Raw genomic sequence first — 19,510 nt, forward strand, 5'->3', positions numbered from 1 at the left:
TTTTCTTTTCTTTTCTTTTTTTTTTTTTTTTTTGAAATGGAGTTTCGCTCTTGTTACCCAGGCTGGAGTGCAAAATGGCGTGATCTCGGCTCACTGCAACCTCTGCCTCCTGGGTTCAGGCAATTCTCCTGCCTCAGCTTCCTGAGTAGCTGGGATTACAGGCACGTGCCACCATGCCTAGCTAAGTTTGTGTATTTTTAGTAGAGACAGGGTTTCACCATGTTGACCAGGATGGTCTCGAGCTCTTGACCTCATGATCCACCTGCCTTGGCCTCCCAAAGTGCTGGGATTACAGGCTCGAGCCAGTGCGCCCGACTGCAAAGTACCTTTTTCTCACAGTTACCTGCATGTTTCCCCAGGACTACTCAGAAGCAGTACATGATAGCAATTGGGAAGTACTTACAAACCAGAAAACATGAAAAGAGGATATTCTCAAAGAAAAGCTTGATTGTTAAGTAAAAATACTCGTGTACCAGGCAATTCTACCATCTGACAGGCAAGAATGTTTTCTTCAAACTTATCAGAAACATGAGTACATCCAAAAGAAAAATACATTCGCCATATAAGTGAGAAAAGATTGAACATGGATTTCAGATGGTGACATTAGTGGAAAAGGGGAGAACAGGGCTGAATCTAACAAATGTATTCTTCCACTAGAGACCTATCACTTAATACAAGGCAAAGACATTTCATTACTTCCAACTGAGACCTGGATAAAATGGCCATGTGATATGTACTTCTCATTAAAATTTTCCAACAGCTAGTTCCAACTATATATACTTTTGAGTCCCTAGCCTTTCCTGAATAAGAGTACCAGCAGTAAGGATCATGAAAATAGCTATTCTCTTCTATAAATAAATGACTTGGCATCCTCAGTCATACTTCAGTTGGTATGATTATAATTCTTTTCAATCTATCAACGAATAGATAATTAAATTTCTCACACAAGGGTGAGGGTCGGCCTAAGAATTTTAGTAAATATCCTGAGGTTAGCAGAAAGGCTTCCCATTTGAAACTCCCCATACTTTAAAGTAATTCTTTTCTTGAATATGTGTACAATAATTGCCATATTAGGCAGTCTTCAGTAGGGCAAATTAAAAGTATGATGCTTTATTTATTTATTTATTTATTTATTTATTTATTTATTGAGATGGAGTTTTGCTCTTGTTACCCAGGCTGGAGTGCAATGGCGCAATCTCGGCTCACTGCAACCTCCGCTCCTGGGTTCAGGCAATTCTCCTGCCTCAGCCTACCGAGTAGCTGGGATTACAGGCACGTGCCACCATGCCCAGCTAATTTTTTGTATTTTTAGTAGAGACGGGGTCTCACCATGTTGATGATGCTTTATTTTGATAAAATAATTTCAACAATAAATTTCTAGCTTTTCATTGCACACTGTGCTTTCAAATGTCTCATTAAAGAAGGGAAGTATCATTGGCTTTACTATCAGAAAGAGATGAACTGATAATTACCATAGACTTCTCAATATGGAAATATTTAACTTAATTCCACTTTCTTTGACATGTTTGTGTCACTTGTAGTTACTACAATGGAGCATATGTTAAGTTATTCACTGATTAACCTTGACACATTTTAAATTCTTTATTTTAGAGGATTGCAGTTTAAATGGTGGATCAAACAACAAAAAACAAGATAATGAAGTTATTCTCAAGGGACTGTAACTGAGGTAAATAAGATTAAAACAGTATATAAAAAATGCAAAGGGCATACAAATATTGACTGACCTTTACTATAAACAATCATGTCAATGACAATGTATACTAGTCAGCTCAGGCTAAACAATGCCACGATAATAAAGCAATCTCAAAAATCTCGGTGACTTACAAAATAAAGGTGGATTTTTCACTCACAATGCATGTCCACCTGGGGTCCAACATGGTATCTGTTCCAGATTCTTTTTATTCCCTACCTAAAACTTTGCTGCTTTTATGGCAAATGGAAAATAGAGCACGGTGGAGCCACAGGAGAGCTTTTAAAGCTACTGCTCAGAAGCAGCATATGTTCTCTCCACTCCTTTTCCTTGGACAAGGGAAATTGGTACTGGGAAGAATAGTCTTCTCATAGGAAGAGGCAGCACAGTGATTCTTCATAAATGTTTAATAATTTTAATACAGTTTTTAAAAGCAAATTATTTCAGAAGTTATTTGGAATAGGAATGATGCTCCAGGGATAAGGCCAGACACTTTCTTGATGAATGAACCCATGTTGAATTATATAATAAACGGGTGACATATGATTGCTCTTCATTTTTCTCTGTTTACTTCTTGCGCTATTTCCCTCTGATTTGCAATCAGATCCTATGTTGACAATGGGTGACTCCAGCTCCTGGCCCATTCCTGGCTTCGTGCAGCACTCCCACTCATCTCTGGCAATCACACACTTCCAGCCATCAGCTCACTCTCTCTCTGTCCAAGTCCTAATCCACACTGCTCTGCTCTGCTAAGGAGTCCCAGGACTTCAGCCTCTGTGTCCTCCAAACACCTGTACCACATCTGCCCACATTCACTCAGTCCAAATCCCAGACCTGGCTCCTCTCATCAAATTTGGCAGATCAATGCCACTATTGTCTACGGCTGGTTAATAGTACCCATAAAATCGAAAGCGAAAAAACAAATGATCAAGTAAATGCATCTTTGCTAAATAAAATCTGGAAGCATACATAGGGTCCACAAAAGGTAAAACTTAACTGACTTCATAGCAAAATGCTTAGAAATGACTGTTCTTTGGCTTTATTACACATAGGAGACTTCTATGGACTAGAGTGGTCAGGAAAGGGTGCAAAATAATAGTGAGGCTTGGACTAGGTAGAGTTTGAAAGAAAGACAATTTATCATGCTTATTTAGCAACTTTTAAAATATGTGAAAAATATATATACAATTATCACTTAGAGGTCACACATACTCTAAATTTCATTGATTTTTATCTATAACATTTATATCTACAAACCATCAACTTGTTATATAGTTAAAATTAATAACACCATTGGTGTAACTATGAAGCACATTCATTTATTTATTCATAATTTAAGTCGAAGTAAGAATTACACAAATTTAACTTACACATATATTGCATGTTCCTAATAAGGGAGGACAGTAAAAAAAAATACTGACTTGGTCCCATTTTCACTGTCAACCCTTTACAAAATATTACAGTTTCTTTGGTTATTGCACTGCCAAATTGTTTTGTTTCACTTTTAGGATGAAAAGTCAGCAAAGTGTGGGTTTTGGATAAAAGATCCTATCTATTTAGGCTTTGGGCTCTGCCCAACACAGAAAGAGGCTTAGAGATGAGAGAGAGAAATCTCTCGCATTTCTCCCCTTCCCTCTTGGACACAAGTGGCTGAATCTAAACCTTATGGCACTTTATAGAAACTACGTTGGAAGGCAGCATCTGATGCAACTGATCTTTCTTTTTTGCAAAAATGAGAAACCTTGTTTACAATCTTTCTGTTTAGAGGCAATAAGTAATTTTTCCTGCCTAACATATGAGAGCTATTTTACATAATCTTTTCCAACTTTCCTTAGAGCACCCTCCGGGGATCAGCAATTCAGGTTAGCTGATGAGATTTTGTCTTTCATTATTTTCTTTTCAAATAGGCTGGTCTTAACAACTCTACCACTGGCTGGTTCCAGCAGGCCCTGGGATAACACTGGTTATGCGTGTTGGAGCTCCTCCCCAAAGAGATAAAGAGATGGACAGACAGTAACAGAAGGCCCTCAAAGCTGATGTGGGATGAAGATACTTATCTTTTAGCAGATTTGCCTCAGTTTTCCATGTGGGAATCTCTCCAGGAAAAAAGTTCAAGCACTGAACTCACATTCTCTATTCTTGTTTTAAGGTCTAAGAGGGGAGGGAAGGGGATTAATTTTTTATGTGAATTAAAGATGACTCTAACAATATGTTTCCTTACAAGGTTAATAAACAGGAAAAGGCAAGTGATCAAGATGTAACCATAATTATTACTATATTTACTTCAGACTGCTACTTAAAGCTACAAGACACTATTATTATAGGCAATCCTTTTTAATGTCAACATCAATTTAAAATTACCCAGGATTTTTCAGTAAGTGGTCTAAGCTTATTCAAGTTCAAAATGACATCATAATAGTGATGACATATTTTTACCATTTGATAATGGTTAAAATAGTAAGATTAAAATAAAGTGCCTTCTAGTATCCGGTTATTGTTTTGCACAGCTAGTAAAGGCCAAAAACCACATAGTAGACCAATAATTACAAACATAAAATCAATTTCAGATTAAAAGTAAAGATTAAGTCATGAAGGAAGTCTGCGGTGTGGTGCTGGGTGCTGATTGCAATTATTCTAAAGATTAGCAGAATATTCATTATTGCCTACCAATAGTAAAGACACATTAATCAATACTGTATGTTTTGACTTAGGACTGATTTTCTTGGAGATAACTTCCTTGTTAAGTGGTATAACCACATACGCAAAAAAGATGTCAGTAACATCATTTTCTATACTTCACTCAGTTTACTGATCTACACACTAATTCAAAAGAAGTTGACTGAAAGTTTCAAAATAATGGAGAGATGAACGTCTCCAAGTGCTTGCCTTCTCATATCTTTGTGTCCACTGCTTTAATTACAATCCTTTGCTGTTGAGAATAAATCATATGAATGAAATATGCTTAATATTTACATTCACATATAAAAACTATGAAAAGCAAAACAGGCAATATGTTTATGTCAATAGCTGTGTTTCAAGGGTGACACTGAGGTTTTTTATTAATTTGTTTATTTTTAATTTTGGGGTACATAGTAGGTGTGTATATTTATAGGGTACATGAGATGTTTTGATACAGGCATACACTTAATAATCACATCACAGAGAATTGGGAACCCATCCCATCTAGCATTTATCATTCATGGTGCAAACAATCCAATTATACTTTTGGTTATTTTGAAATGTACAATTAAGTTATTGTTGACTATAGTCACCCTGTTGTGCTATCAAACAATAGGTTTTATTCATTCTGTAACTATTTTTTTATGTATGCAGACACATAGATTTTGATGGTAAAAGCTTGGATTTGGGAGGTAAGGCTTCCCACCTTGAATCTATGGCTCCATAATGTATTTCCATAGCTTCATAGTAAAGAACACAGACTGTGAGGCCTGAAATCCTAATTTTGAATCCTAATTCTGCCACTTACTAGATGTGTGACTTGGGAAAGTAACTAAATCTTTCCAGGCCTCAATTTAATTATCTATAAAAATGGGAATAATTATAGTACCTGCCTCATAGGGTTGCTATGCATTTAAACTTTTTAGTATGTATTGGTCACTTAGCAGTAGGAGGCCCCAGTAAGTTCTATGCAACTGTTTGCTTTATCATGATAAGTATTCTGATTATCATCTGGTGAATGATTTTCATCAAAGTTATTTAAACTTACCAAACCTATTTCCTTATCTTCACAACGTGTTAATAGTCTCTATCTCAGGATTGTGACGAGGATTGAAAAACATACATCGTTTCATACACTTGGCAAAGTTTATGGCACATAAGAAGTGCTCAGGATTTGGTGGTGATTTGCAGCCACAGATTTGGGGGATTTCTCAGTTCCCTAGTACTAGGGCTACAATGAATTCTCTAGTAGCAGGGTTCTCATTGATTTTTTAATTGTCTCTAACTCTCCTTCTCCCATTACACTTGAGAATGATGATAAGCTAGAAAGGACAAAACTACTCTACAAAATACGAGATGTATATGAAAGAACCTCTTCTGTTGTAGAAGCGCCTAAAAAGGTAGATGTGCTTATTTCATCTTATTTTGCCAATTTCCAACAGTCTGGTCTGCTACCTTGTAAAAACAGAGTGTTTGCAATTATGCTGGGAAAATGTTATATTAGCAATATTCAAATTCATGATGGCATTCGGAGGCAAATATCAGCTCTGTCAAGAACTGGCTCTTCCTTACTAACTCCTTATCCCTCACAAATCTCTTCCGTGAGCTTTCTTGTCAACATTCCTGTAATGAGGCATGACCTAAAATGTAACATTGCCATATAGAGAAATAGCCCTCCAGGATACTATCCCAAAGAGGATTCTATCTTCAGTATCATGTCCTTTGTTGCAGAGGAAAACAGTCATGTGGTCCATTTTTAAACCAAAGTTCTGTTAGCCAGGACGCAAATGCAAATAGAGGACATCTTTACTGTTTGGTTTTAATTATGTCTTCCAATTCAGAGTTTGAGATGGAGCATGAGGAGAAAGTTATGTGTGCTTTTCACTCTTCAAATTCTCCAGCCCTCTTCCCCAGCTCATCTGACACAGGTCCCTAAAATTAGGGAGTTGACACTCTCATCTCTCTAAAGTGTCATATTTTCTAATTTTACATGGTTAGAAGTAGGATTCCAAGAGCCTCCACATTAGGTTGCATCATCAATGGCTGCTTCTGTTATCTGATTATTGTTGTAGGCTGTATTCAAGAAAATCAAGAAGAAGTGGAGAAAAAAAATCACCCTGCCACATTTTTTAAAAAGATAAACTCAATGCACCTTGATGCACAGTGGTTTAAAAGATAAAATATTATTTCATGGTGTAAACAGATGATTTCTATAAAATCAGAAATTATTGCCTCATCAAGAGAAAAATAGGGTCTTGATTTTTTTTCAGGTAAAAATTCGACTATACATTATTTTTCTTGCTGCTAGTTTTATTTAGATAATCAAACATCTTCCCTAAAGTGTCACATTCTCTCATTTTTCGTAGTAAGAAGCAGGATGTATAATTTTATTGAGTGTTGATAAATCTGGTTTGATATTTTGAACTAAAGGTGTTTTTTTCCCAAGGTATCCATGGCATGTTTTAAAAATAAACTGAATTCACAGTGGTATGTGCAAAATGACTAGAAATTTTAGCACATATCCTGTACCAAAACAGATCCCTGAAAGGCTTTGAACACAAGTAATAAGGGAAAATAGTGGTACAACAGAACTGAGAAATCAGCAATATGATCTTGTGTTCAGAGGAAAACATTAATTTTGATTTTAGAAAGGCTGAATTTGAGATAATAGCATAGTTTCTAAAGATAGGAAGTGAGAGGTGCAACTATTGTGTATGAAAAAGGTCAAAGTTATACATGAACATTTTGGAGACATCAAATAGTAGCAATTGTTCAAATTTGTAAAAGAGTATTTTATGATAAATTATCAAGTTGCATATCAGATACATTATTCTAAGTAATGCTTGATATTCTGAGGTGAGTATTAGAAACATTTCTGTATTTGATTGTGTATTGGTACACCACATGTACAAAGAGGTAGCACAGAATAACTGTTCGTAAATATCTGAGCCTGAGAACAGCTCTTGACTTGTCAGTCTCTGGAGCTGTGTGCATCTATTACTAAATGATTTGCTATTTGTTGGGTTAGACATCAATCATATATCATCAGCCTGGGAACTTCATTATGTTCACATGAATTTGAATTTCTCTTTGTCTTTCTGTGTGTCACTTTTTCTTAAGTTCTGCTATATAATGCAGATGCTACAATGAACCAGATGTCATTTTACACCCAAGACATGATTATACCTCACAGTTGCCTAAATTGATTTCTGTATTTAGTTTATACAATACTCAAGGATGCTACTGGACCCAAGATGTTGGTAAATTCAAGACTGCTTACTGAAAATTATGCAAGGAGAAACAAAAATGTAACTTGACTTCAAAGTCAATACCCAGACCAAATACAGATTTAAAAACTTAGTTCTTGATTTTAACCTCATTCTCTCTTTTGTTTACATCAAGGAATAAAAAAAATATATATTTTTACATTATGTATTTGTAAAATACATTTCTGAGTTTTCATATTTTAAGGGACATTTTAAGATAAAATTCTCATCTATAAAAAAGTCCTGTTTCCTATATGATTTTAAGAAATACAGTAGAACTTCAAGTTAATATTCTCACTTAGAAGACCTAGGCAAAGCCGGGTGGTCCCAGCACTTTGGAAAGTCAAGGCAGGAGGATCACTTGAGGCCAGGAGTTTAAGACCAGCCTAGGCAACATAGCATCTCTGCAAAAAAAATTTTTAATTGACTGGGCATGGTGGCATGTGTCTGTAGTTCTTGGGTATTGATAAATCTGGTTTAATATCTTGAACTAAAGGTGTTGGTTTTTTTTTTTTTTAACCAATGTATCCACTTGGGAGACTGAGGCAGGAAACTTTCTTGAGCTCAGGAGTTAGAGATTATAGTGAACTATGATCATGCCACTACCCTCCAGCTGGAGTGAAAAAGCAAGACCTTGTCTCAAAAAAAAAAAAAGGCAAAAATGAAAATAACCCAAATTATGTAATGAAAAATTACATAATTTGACTTGTTTAAAATAAATCCCAAGCTGAATGTTTCAACTTTCTTTTTAGTAAAATCTCAAATTTTAGATATGTATAACATATTTATATCATATATGTAACACAATCCACACACACATATAAAACATAACATGGTCTAACTTGGCAAAACTAACCCATATTATGAAAATCAAGCTTTGTATTAATTGCAATTCATTATTTTAAATTAATGGTTCTGAACTCTAATGTGTCACAGAAAAACTTGGAGCTATTTCTAAACTCATAGACTCTTATATAATGAGTCTGGGCAAAGGCCTAAGAATTGAACTTTTTCATAAATACACCAAGTGATTCTAATACATAAAATCTTCAGACCACTCTTTGAGAGTCATATAATAGCTCTAGAGTTTTTTTGTTTTCTTAAGATGGAGTATCTCTCTGTCACCCAGGCTGGAGTACAGTGACGTGATCTCGGCTCACTGCAACCACCACCACCTGGGTTCAAGTGATTCTCCTGCCTCAGCCTCCTGAGTAGCTGGAACTACAGGTGTAGGCCACCACGCCCAGCTAATTTTTATATTTTTAGTAGAGATGGGGTTTTACCATGTTGGCCAGGATGGTCTCGATCCCTTGACCGGTGATCCGCCCACCTTGGCCTTCCAAAATGCTGGGATTACAGGCATGAGACACAGTGCCCGACCCAGATCTATAAATCTTTAAAAACTAGAGGAAATATTATAGTATTATGGCAGTAACCATATCATAATGGTTACTTTAGGCTGTTCCTTGCAGGGAGTCAAAGCATGTCATCACAAGTACAAACAATTTTTTTGTAACTTTATACAGATTCTTATACCAAATGATATATAAGATACACATCTAACTAGGGGCCAGGAGCAGAGACTCATGCTTGTAGTTCTAGCACTTTAGGAGGCCAAGACAGATGATCACTTGAGCCCAGGAGTTCAAGACCAGCCTGGGCAACATGGCAAAACCCTGTCTTTACTAAAAATACAAAAATTAGTAGGTGTGGTGGTGTGTGCCTGTAATCCCAGCTACTTAGAAGGCTGGGGCACAAGAATCACTTTAACCCAGGAGGTGGAGGTTGTAGCGAGCTGAGATAGTGCCACTATTCTCCAGCCTGGGTGACAGAGCAAAACTCTGTCTCAAACAAACAAACAAACAACAACAAAAACTGAGATATTTATCTAACTAGAAGAGTTTGAATTTGGGGAGTCCTGGTACTTTTATATAAGTTTTATATCAAATATATTCACCAAGAAATAATCTTTTTGAGGTATAATTCTTAAGCCCTACAAATGCATATTGAGATTTAGTACTTTATTATGAACAATGAAAATACTATATAATATGAAACAAAACAAAAAAACAAAACAGAATCTTCATTGTAGTCTATCAAAAGATACGAAGCATTTAAGAGCCTAAATTCTTTGGGAAAAGCTGTCTTGCAGGACGAGGGGATCTTGAGTAGGAGATAGACCCACAGAGTGGGGTTTTAAGGACTTTCTTCTTTCTTCCCACTTTTCTTCTCAGAGCTCTCATCTCTGTAAAAATGTAATTCTTTATGGAAAACCCTAGAGAGTACAGATTCAAGAGGTGTCCTGGCCTTCTTTGGTACTGAAAACTGATCTATAAAAGATAAGCCATGATCTTGAATGAATATTTAGAAATCAAGATAAGAACCCTTGTCTACAAACAACACATTTTATGTCAAGATAGCTGTATTTTGGATGGCAATTGTCCTGGACACTTTCTCCAAGCAAGCACTAAGGAAGTCTTAAATAGCTCACATATAATTTCACTGTGAACAAAATTAATCCTATAAAATTAATATTGTTTCAATTAAATGCAAGAAAATACTGCATGAAACTAAATTACCAAGAAAATCAATTACCAATAAACCGACAGCATATTTGTATTATAATTCGTCCTTTAAATAATCAAATGTTCTTTCATAAGCTTTAGCTTATTTCCCCAAAAGGGTTGACATGGCGTTTTGTCTTGTATTTGAAAGCTATCTTTTGCTGTTAATTTACATTAAACAAACAACAAAAAGACAAGAAAATCAAAGGAAGTACCCCTATATGGTTCTCCCACACATCTTCAGCTGTGCGAACAAGCAGTTAAAACATGCAAATCCAGTTTGGAGGAAATTCGACATCTCTATTATAGATGAAAGGTAAACAAAGCAGATGAAGGATTAGTGCAATTCCAAATTTAAGATATTGCTCTCAGTGACTTATAATAAAGTGGTGTTGCATACGGTGGCATGTTTTAGATGACATTTCAATTGTACGAGCAATTTGCATTCTATCTGACATTAAATAACGTTCTTAGTATTATGAATTCCAGCAGCATCCTCATCTCCACAGCATAAAGATATGAACTATGAGGCACATCTTAATGAAGGGAGTAAGTTTTCCTGTCAATCTGAAATGTGAGACACGGCAGTACCTGGGCTAAAACGCCAGCAACATTATTGTGAGTTGCCCACTCCTGGCATAGTACAAATCTTCAGCTAAGGCATTCTTCTTATTAAATAAAGATCTATAACTGAACACATGTATCTGTAATATCACTACAATCCAAAGAAAATTAAAAGACAGATTATGTCCAGGATATTACATGCACCACCACAGAGCACTGCTAGAATCTGGTATGGTCTTGTTGCTAAGATACCTGGCTAATGCCACGGAAACGAGCCCCTCTTACTAATCTAGTACAATCCATGCATGCTTCCACATATTTTGGCAGGAGAAACTAGGAGTCCACTGACAATGGTTTGGGATATTACTAGCCAGTGTTCCTGAATTTATACATTTTTTATCTCTTTCTGGTAAGCTTCAACAATCTTAGTGAAATAAGAAATGTAACACTCTGTTAATGACATTTGGTTGCTTTATGCCATTTAAAACAAGTAAGATTACTTTTTATCCTGCTGCATAGTCAATAAAAGTTGCTTAAAAAGGTAATTATTTAAGTGCCTTTGGTTGCAAAATTGTGATGCTCCCCAAAATGATTCCCCTTAATCTTTACAATTTATATTGTTATATGCGCATAGATGACTAACTGCATTTTCTCTCTCTATGGCTTTCTTCAAGGAGAATGCAATACACCAGTTTCCCTGAGTGCAACTGAATAAGAAATCAGGACACTAACATGAAATATTTTTATCAAAATTACTCACAAACCTATGATGCATAAAGCTGGTTTGCAGTGTTAATGTTCCAAAGATGTTTGTTTCATTCATTTAAGAAAAAGTAGAGAGAGAGAGAAGATTAAAAGCTTTTTCCTGCATAACAATAATATATACAATTCCAGGATTAAAAAATAGAGTCTGTGAGACTTTCCTGTACAGAATGCAAATTCACTTCCCACCTCCAGGTAACGTTTTTTTAAAAAAAAGTTTGAAACAGTCTGCCTTTGTTAAAGCAAACTAAGCAAAGATTCCTACTGAAAAATAAAAAATTTTTAATGTAAGTGTGTTCCTACTCTGCAGCGCAATATGATCTTTAGAGCATCAGTGACGGTAGTTCCATTGAGCTCAAGTTATGATAACAATAACTTTTGCAGATGTTCATAGCTGTCAAATATTATTCTCTAAAATGTCAGAAAATGTGATAAAAAGTTAAACCAGAAAAATTATTCTAAAGTAATTGGTTCAAGTCAAGAAGGCAAGGAGAGGTCAAACATTAATCCCTATCCATAAACAGTGAATGAACTATAGAGGAATCACAGCCATATTGATTTTTTTTTGGAGGAAATGATTATGTACTGTATAGGTGGACACACAGAGTAAAGAGAATGTTTATACATGTACTAGTGGTAAAATTTATAGGTGCATATCTCAAAGGTATTTATTGATTTAAACAAAAGTTTTACTTCAGATTTACTAGATTTTTCACTCAGATTTGCTTTCTTATCAACAGAGACTTAGCCCATCTCTGATAGTAATAAATTATAACCCAAGTATGCTAAGTTTATGTTATTCACACTCTTTTCTGTTTTCCAGTCCATGGATTCCCAAGGTCATATTGGAGGGTTATTTGACCAGAAGCCACGGGGACTTCATGGATTTAGAATTCCATTTGCAATGTTATGACAATAGCTCACCATGAAATTGTGTCTTTTATTAGTGCTAAAAACAAATATTACAAATATCAATTTATTAAAACACCTAGAGAACATCTAGAAAAGGTTTACACGTGTTTATTCTTTTATTCATATACTTCCAATATTTTGAGCTCCTCGGGACATTGTTGCAATGAAAATTATTTCTAAATTACTGCCTAGGAACAGTATACAAGGGTAACTGTATTATAAAACAGGAGATTGTTCATGACAAAGAAGAAATAAATCAATAACAAGTGCAAGTATCTCAGAAACTGTTACTTCAACATAAATTGTCCCTGTAAGAAGGACAGAAAAATGTTTTTACAAACCTTTTACTTTTTTCAATTCTCACTGGAATCCCATGTCAGAAGAGAAAATGGCTGTTTGCTTAGAATAAAGTGTCTTAGCTATCTGCGTGGACCTGACTGTAATGGCAAAGGATGGTGCCGATCAATATCCATCTTCTTCATTCCTGAAGTAATAACTTTCAATAGGAAAATCTATTTACTTTTACTTACCTTTATTTTATTTCATTTTGCTTTAAAGAAGTTCATTCCAGAGGGAGGGTTTACCTTGCAAACAGCAGTTAACAAACTGATGATTCAACTAAGGACTCTGGGCCAGTTGGGGTGTTACCATTTGCTGTACCTGAGTGATAATGCTAAGAAAAACATATTTCTCTAGATTCTACATTTATTATTCAAATAACAGTCACTAGAAGCCTTTCAAGGGCCACCGCTGCTTTATATGAAAGGTATATCAGCAAGGTCAGTCAGAAACAAGGGTCAACATTCACATTCTTACATGTAGGGCTTCTTGAATTTTTTACATTCTGTTTGCTGAAGACACAATATGATATTGTACTATACAATAAGTAAAACATCATTGGATGAGGATTTAAAAAGGAAACCCCAAACTCTTTCTTGGGAAGACCTGTAATAAAAACTACAGCTAGGAAAGGCCACACATTCTCTGTCCAGGTATATAATACCGAAGGAACTTTGACCCCAAGTTGTCGCAACAGTCAGTATTTTAAATTGCACTTCAAAATGAAGCACTCTACATATGATTAAAAGCATGAAAATAAAGCATTTTTCAATGTTTGAAATATTTTTATTTCTCTTTACCTTTGCTGTCTCCCTGCCAGTGCTGTGACTGTTTTATAATCATAATAGACTTTATTTCTATTACGCTAGAATTGGTTTAAAAGTTATGTTTTTTTTGGTTTCCTAAACATATTTGTTTTACAAATTATCTTTTTCAAAGGGATGAAAATGCATATTTCAAATGTCAGATGTTTAATAACAATGAAAATTCTTGTCAGTAAATCTATTGAGTGATTTTTATTAATTTTTATTTGTGAAACTAATTAAAAGTCAGTGCATTTTAATATACACGAAAATTCCTATAACTGTCTTTTTGAAACTCTGGAAGTAACACCATGAAAAACAAATATTTTTATAAACATTTAGTTTTTTTTAATTTTTTACATAAAATTTTTTAAATTATTCACATACATATATATATACACACACAGTAATTTCAGACTCACTATAAATAATAACAGAGATAAATAACAGAGAACCTGTTATTTATCATAATAGAGAACACTAGAAATGTTGCTCAAAAACATTGATATTAATATGATTAAAGATAAAATAAAACAAATTAAATAGCAATCTGAGACTACTAAGTCTCAATGTGAGTTTTTAAGCTAATAATTGGTAATTTATTTTAAATCAAAAGGAATAATAAAACCCATTTCTGAATTCTGGGTTCATACATAAATCTCAGAACACTTACTTTGTGTATTTGTTACTAAGAAAGGAGATCACTGGTATTAAACCCCTGCTTAAATTAACTGCAAGATGGGAAATAAATTAAAGTCAGTACTCTCCTTAGAATTTGTAAGAAAACATATATTAACATAGATGTAATATAGCAAGAGAATTAATTGCAAATAAAGTAAAATATACACAATGACGAAGATAAATTACCTTTCACTTCTACTGTCTAAGCATTCATTAGTAAGAGGATATCAGCAAAGAAAAATACATGCATGCTTTATTCGTTTGATATTTGCATCAGACATAAAGGATCACATTTTACATGAAGGTGATCAGCCTTTCACTTTGGCGAACTTCTCTGCATGCATTTTCGTGTGTGAGCATGTGCACTAGGAAAATAATACATGAGAAAGCTTTGTATATTGTTAAAACACAAAAGACAGCTACTCTAGCTAAATAGGGCCCCCAATAAACCTTAAAAACCAGCCACTGACAATTTTATTTTTAAAAAACTAGTTTCACTTGTTGAAAGGCACCAAGGGATTAGGAAAAAATATCCAAGGTCTTAAATATTTTAGAAAGCTTTTTGTTGTTGTTGTTGTTGTTGTTGTTCAGTGATAGTAATTTTTATTCATTGGTTCGTACCTGCAACATATTTTGTGGTAGAAATTCATCTACTCTCTTATGTTCTATATATTGCCCTTAAACTATATATACTATACTTTTCAAAAATTATTACATTTATTTTAGGAAAATCACAATATATAATAAATATTGCTCTTAATGCATACATATTATAAAGGAATCTTTTTTATAGGATTAATTCTACTGTAAGGAAGAATAGATATAGAAAATATATACAAATATTAAGGAAGACAAAGTTTAAGGTGTAAGTTGAAATCTCAAATTTAGAGATAATAAAGACTGCTATTTATCCCTCAGAGAATACCCATTTTAATACGCTATTTAAAATTGAGTATCTGCAAACTTAGGTTGTCAATAACTATTCAATATATGTTAATTGAATACATAAAAAAGAAAAGTTAACTTATGCTTAATATTTTCAGCTTTGAAGCTTTACTACAGGTATGAACAGCAAAGTTGCATCTGGTCTTACCTTGGTCTTTTAAATGAGAATATTAACTTGAAGTTTCACTATATTTTTACAAATTATATGGGAAAGAAGACTTTTTTATACATGGGAATTTTTCCCTCAAAATATGAATGTTCCTTCAAAAGAAGACAAATTTATTCCTTTCACCTGCTCACCTGGTTTTACAAAATGACAATACAAAATCTTGAATACTTTTCTAATTACATGATTAAAAAAAAAAAGACTTGCTACCAATATGTTAAATGCATTGCATTTGTGAGTTCTTCCCGTGAAGAACTGCAGACTACCAGATATTAACAGGGCACTAGACTGAGGCATACAAGAGAAGGCAAAATAAAGAAACTCACCCAGGTTACTACTTCTACACACATTCTATAAATGGAAATTTAGAATGACGTTCTATTTGGAGAAATCACATTTTAAAATGTTATCAGCAGGAAATTGTTATTGTATAGAAAACTTCAGATTATTATTTTTTTCTAAGCGATATCAAAGAAAACACTCCATTAAAATCACCATTAAGTTGAATAGTGATTGTCAGGGCTTGGGAATAGGGGAAATGGGGAGATGTTGGTCAGGGAGTCTTAATAAGATTTTTTTAAATACAGCCATTGAAAATAAATATTCAGGGGCACCTAGCAAGCTATACCTATCATAAAGTCATGGAGCTCATGGAAGAAGCCCAGTAAATATTTTCCTGCTATATTTGTTTCTTATAGATATGTGGGTACATTTATCTATGTATATGTCTGTGTATGTAACAATTATAACACTAGCCAGATACATGTGCAATTCCAGACAACTACTTATACTCTGTTACTCCACTAGGTCACTGTATTGATTTCCTCTTCAATTCTTTATTTTCTAAGGTTTTAAATGAGTGAACATCTGCATGGTTTATGATCATATTTTAGATCCCAACAAAGGACATGGCCATAATTAGGCATCTAGGTCCTAATCTTAGGATCATAGTCATACACAGTTGTAGTAACTAAAACAAAAGGCAACTTGGATTGCTCAGATTTCTCCATAGTTGCATTATTTTTTATGTTTAACTAGACAGATGTATCTCATCTCTATTTTAGAAGATTCCTAGATTTTATACCTGAATTCCTTCAAATCTGGACCCCAAAAGAACAAAATTAGTTTACATACACATTTAAATTAGTCAATAAGTGATTATAGCTTTGGTGCTGCAAGAGTAATACAGTTACAATAGAGTTGCTAATCTGTGTGAAGTAATTGTACAAATGCCTCTTTTGATTTTATATGGCACATCAGTAGTGGAGGCCTACATATCATAGTCATTGGTGTTCATGGAAATCATAACTTTCTGTCGCTCTGTGTGTTTATTTGATTTAGGCATATTTCTTAAAAGTCCATGTATGTGTGTGTGTGCGCAGTGAATTTCTAAATTGTTAAGCTCACTTGTATCAATGACTTCTTTAACAAACCAATACTACCTACTTCAAAGTTATACTAAGAGACAATTTCAGAAATGTAAAACAGCCAGCAAATGATGGAGTGAATAGTACTAGAGTAGCTACATTAGTCTTCCCTTCTTACATGCAGGAGCTCTAAAAATGCTTTTGGACACAGAGCTTTATTCGAAGAGGTTTCACACATGCATTTTTAATCAGGATTATATTTCACAGAGATCTGTCACCGCTCACAAGTGCAGCTGGCCGGTCCTCCTTGAAATGTATCAGCTCTCAGTCTCAGCCCAGAACTAGTTTTTCTTTGTACAAATCTGGACGTGGTGATCCACAGGGCTGTGTTTTTCTTAAAAGGAAATAATAATCCCCTAGAATTGCATAGGACTCTATGCACATTGTTTTTAGTTCAAACATACAACTACTTTAACCTGAAACTGTCTTCAGAGTCACTCTCTCCACAAAGTTAACAGTCTAAACATTTGACTCTCAGGTATTCACTAAACATAGAAGATCTAGTAATTAGTTATTTTAAATTCAGCCATTTACATAAATTTTTGTGTTGAATTAATTTTATGCTATTCTTCTATTCTTGATCTGTTATATTATTAACCAGTTCTCTCTCTTGTAACTAAGAACACATAATAAGCAAAATACAGCAAAAAAAAAAAAATGTTTGCATGGATATGTTTCTTGAATGTGCTTCAAATGTTGGACATATAATGTGGCGATACTATAAAAGTATGTTTTAAACTATATGTATAAAATATCCTACAAAAATTTATAAATGCAGAAGAATGACTCATGTATGTATGTATCGATATATTCTCAATGCTGCCTAAATTTGCAAAATTGATATAAGCATCAACAGAAGAGATTAAAGGTTATAGGTATATGTATGTTTTGAAATTCTATTTTTCACTAAAAAATATATTTTAGAATAATTATATTTTGAACCTTTCAGGTTATAGCAACAAAATTTACTTGTAGATATTCAAATTAATACAAAAACAAAGATTTTTAAAGAGCTTAATTTTATACATAGCATGTTTAATATCTAATGAATACCAAATCGCTCTTAAAGCACACCCAGTACACATTACATTATCTAGTTACAAATACTTGTCTCAAAATACGTTTCCAAAAGAGTGTGTGGAGGAATATTTTTCATTTACAAAAGTTTCTAAATCTGTAACGATGCAAAGCACTAGAGCCAGTTACAATCTGTAAGTGGGAACTACTGTACAACAGCATATGTCCAGAAAAAACACACCACCACCAACAGCACAGGAACACTCACATGAAGTAACTGTATCTATATGTTGTCAAGCAACTGGTCATGAAAGCACTGAATAAAAGGGCATTTGAAATTCGATAGTTCTGAAAATACCACAGCTGATTTTTTATTTCTCTGACAGTTAAGAACAAAAAGACCTTCAGACAAAAATATTAGACACTCCCTGTGATATTTGACTTCCCCAAAGTTTACGCATAAGATTACCAAAGGTCTGGGACTCCCAAATAAAAGTTGATATTAAGCCACTTGATTCTTGATTCTCAATTACTTCATGTTCATAAAATCACTCTCTATCATCATCATAAACACTATACATTTTAACATCTGTAATAGCATTTTAAAACCCAGAAGCTTACATCTGCAAAACTGGGATGAAGAGGGCGGCTTAGGATATTACAGTGTCCTTTTGGAAATTTTATATTTTTCATAGTTAACATTCCTTTTAATTTTACCACAATCCAAAGTTTGGCAATTACATTTCAAGATTCTATTCCGTGTAATTAGTAGCAATACCAATGACTCAACATTTTCCGGAGCTTAAAAGATAAAATTGTCTTACAGATCCAAATTGTTGTCTAGTATAAATACAAGTAAAAAGGGGGTATTAAAGCAATCATACTTTTTTTTTTTAATCTATTGCTTTAGCATTTAGTTAACAAAAAATCCTGGCTTTTGAGTTGCTTAGCCAACAACCTTGAATAGCACATTTATATTCCCCAAATGGTTTTATGTTTCCAAAGTGAAATTTTACAGGGTATTAGTTTAAAATATTTATTTCTGTTTAGGAAAGTCTCAGTCTGTAGTCTCAAAAAATCATTGTATAAACAACTTCCTCTGAGCAAATATTATTATTTAACATACAAAATATAGAGTAACAGTAGAAAAATAAAATAATTTAAAACATATTAAAACACATAATTTCTCACAACTGAATAGAATATCATTACAGAAGACTGTCTGATAATCCCAAAAATGTAGTTGACAACCACTATAAACTAACAACTATATCTACAAAATAAAAGTCCAAACCTAACCTTTCTAGATCCTATTGAAATTGAAGAGATTCTAACTCCTACATGTTTACAGTTGTGTTTGTTTCTGAATATACGGGATGATTTTTGAAATGAACAATAAGCATTTTCAATTTATTATACATGCATTTTTCTGGTATCACAAAGAAAACAGTAAGCTCAAAGCCAAAACATCTGTATTTCCAACTTCCTTTTATGACTTGATGCCCCAAATCCTTGAATCTGCATTTTCTCATCTCAATAATGAGAATCATTTCTGTTTTGTTCCACTTGTCTCACAAATTTGTGAGGGGGAGAGATAATTACTCTCAGCAATCAGAACGCATTCTGTTTCCGGAGCATATAGGCCCCATTTGTAACAAATTTCAATCTCAAAGG

The sequence above is a fragment of the Callithrix jacchus genome, chromosome 3, assembly GCF_049354715.1.
Source record: "Callithrix jacchus isolate 240 chromosome 3, calJac240_pri, whole genome shotgun sequence".
NCBI classification, from domain to species: domain Eukaryota; kingdom Metazoa; phylum Chordata; class Mammalia; order Primates; family Cebidae; genus Callithrix; species Callithrix jacchus.